Source organism: Pinus tabuliformis, chromosome 9 (assembly GCF_031772625.1).
Source record: "Pinus tabuliformis cultivar Carrire ecotype Pingquan chromosome 9, CPIR1, whole genome shotgun sequence".
In the NCBI taxonomy this organism is placed as follows: domain Eukaryota; kingdom Viridiplantae; phylum Streptophyta; class Pinopsida; order Pinales; family Pinaceae; genus Pinus; species Pinus tabuliformis.
This window is the reverse complement of record NC_142307.1, coordinates 276,492,766-276,495,452: the sequence shown is the minus strand read 5'-3', so window position 1 is coordinate 276,495,452 and position 2,687 is coordinate 276,492,766. Positions and strand designations below refer to the sequence as shown.

The 2,687-nt window shown below is 37.8% G+C and overlaps 1 long non-coding RNA gene across 1 annotated transcript; it reads right to left on the bottom strand.

Moving 5' to 3' along the window:
• Positions 1-754: 754 nt before the first annotated feature.
• On the bottom strand, positions 755-2,207 carry LOC149148243 (uncharacterized). Its single transcript, XR_016262617.1, has 3 exons — positions 1,602-2,207; positions 1,242-1,301; positions 755-1,160 (listed from the first exon to the last, which is right to left on the bottom strand). It is a non-coding gene; the product is annotated as an uncharacterized LOC149148243 (long non-coding RNA).
• Between the last annotated feature and the right edge of the window lie 480 nt (positions 2,208-2,687).

The following is a 2,687-nucleotide window of genomic DNA, read 5'->3' as shown; positions in this document are numbered from 1 at the left end:
AATTTTTCTTTAGCCCCAATCCATGTAAGAAACAAGATTATTAAGAACTTTTATTAAGGATGAAATTTGTTGCGATAACTCAAGTTTCAACTGCCCCCAGAAATGAAATGAAATGAAGAGACAGTAAATCTGATTTCATAAAGATCGATGCTTACATGAGATCCAACCACAAGGGTCAAAACGGTATCAACTCCTAGAGTCTCGAATCAAATGACATGAGAGCAACGGATTTCTGTTGTCTCCTAAGAAGGCCTCTCTAACTTACCCTTAAAAGTGGCCATTTCCAAAATTCACAACCAACACAATTTATACAGTTGAGTAAATCTAGTTGACCTTATTTTAGACGTTTGGTCTGTACTGCCATTGCCCATAAATCTAGTACAGAAAGAACGAACGAAATTATGTTAATATCTAGAAAATGACAAAAATGAGTCAATGGGTCAATTCAACTATGAAAATACAACGTCCACGCCAGGAGCCCAGGATGCGCACTGCAGACGACAGCTCCAAACCCAAAGAGGATTAAGATTTATAAAAGCAACCATGAACACACACAAACAAGCTATGATATCAGATGGCATATACACTAACAATCAAGACAGATATATCACTTATAATCTCTTCCATTAATTATCAAATGAGGAAATACATTCTAGTAAAACCAGCAAGGATTGAGATTTATAAAAGCCACCATGAAAATGCAGAAACGACTTATAATATCAGATGGCATATACGCTAACAATCAAGACAGATATATCACTTAAATATTTTCCATTAATTATCAAATGAGGAAAATACATCCAAGCATAACCAGCTAGAATTGAGAGACTGAAAATCTTGTATATCAAGGTTCTGAGGAGAGCTGGAAAGTGAATCCTGTTTGATAGGTGACTAAGAGTGGAAACAAAATATCTTTACATGTATACAAAGGCACCCAAACTTTTATAAACTGTTGGGTTTCCATAATGTTCTTATATGACTATTGGCAGTTCTGGCTGAAGATGAATGCCTAGAATGCCGAAGGATGCCCAACTAGACCTAGAACTTGGCATGCGAGCTCTGAGACTGTGCATACATGATCTTATTGGTGCCAAATTCCATAGAACTAGTGAGATCACTGCCTCCTTGACGCCCACTAAGGTGCTACTCCATGATGGAAACTGCTTGAGGACAGAGCAAGTAAGTGCAAGTCCACTTGCTTTAATGAAAGAATTTAACCCCAAATCCCGTGGGAATTTTACCTGGCTTAATGAGAACTTCAACTATGGAACCTGCTAAAGTGATCTGCTTTATGTCCGTGTCTGTGCCGGGATCAGATCATAGAACCATGGTGAAGCAGTCAAAAGGAAGGGCCTAAGTCTTTACAATGAAGTATGAGAAACTAAAACAAAATATAGTAAAACCCATTCACCCAAAGCACCGAAGAACGTACCCAAACAGCTAAAAGACTAGAACCCAAATGGAACCCTTATTTCAAAAATTCCATAATTGAATAAAAAGAGCCCATTTTCGCCATTGAGAACAGCAGCATGAGCCACAACATTTAGATTACAATTCATGTAGAAAGCTATCAAAATCACTAAATGAAAGACATTACAGACCTTGGTGACCTTGTAGCTGTTGTAGATGGTTTTTCCAAGGGTGGCCATATGCACCTAGCCTAGCCTCCGTATTAAACCAGTTCCCAAAATTTGTTTCCATCTCGATATCCGGGGAGTTCTTTGTTGATCTTGGACATAAATGATTTGTTAATAATATTAATATTTTGCAAGGAGGAGGAAGAATTCTATACCAAATGGCCCAAGATGCTTAACCAGCTTAGCTGAGCTAAGGTGTATGAAGGATCTCTTGCTTCATTTTTATATATCAATTACCAGATCAGCAAAGAACGCCCCCGGAGACCCTGATAGAAAAAATTGTAATTGCATTGGGTTATAACTCCAAGCACAGCACTATCTGAGTATGAAGATGCTGAATGAAGCTTCTCCTTCCTTCTGTGAAGAGCTTTCTGGTTCAAAATGTTGGTTGGCATCAAGATTAATATCCTACGCGGACTTGCAGCCCGTCAAAATAGTATTCTGATTCCTCCGCGTGATTGTATGATAAGCCCCTTCAAAACTGTGCGTAAGAGGCAACTGCGACAATCAACACAGCGCGTACGAGGCAGATACGACGAACTACCTTGACAAATCTTTGAAAATTAGACGGTGAGAAATTAAAAGGAAATTAGTGTAATGGGAGCAAAGCACCTACTTTTTGTTTGGACAAATGCTACAATGATTTATAGGTTAGCTGTTACATTCGGCTAACTATATCCCTTAGTGCATCATAGTTTATCATATTCCATTATAATCAATTATATGAGTTGTATCAGTGGAGGAGTTAATGGGTTAGTCATCAAGGTATTTCATTTGTGCTTGGTTGAATAATGGTTATGAAATTTTTAGTTAGGGTATCAATGGTGAGAGGGTGGGTTGGTTAGCATGTTGATGGTGAGAGAGTTAGTGAATTAGTAGGTGGGATTATTTTGACTTATTGATTTAAGAGGCTATGGATTAGGTATTAGTATAGCTTTGAAGGAGGGGAGAAGAAACATTAAAGTGGATTGGGGTGGTTATGCTGTTTGAAGATCGAGAGAATTTTTTTAGGATGAAAAATGAATATTTTACAAGGTCAATCTTTATCTC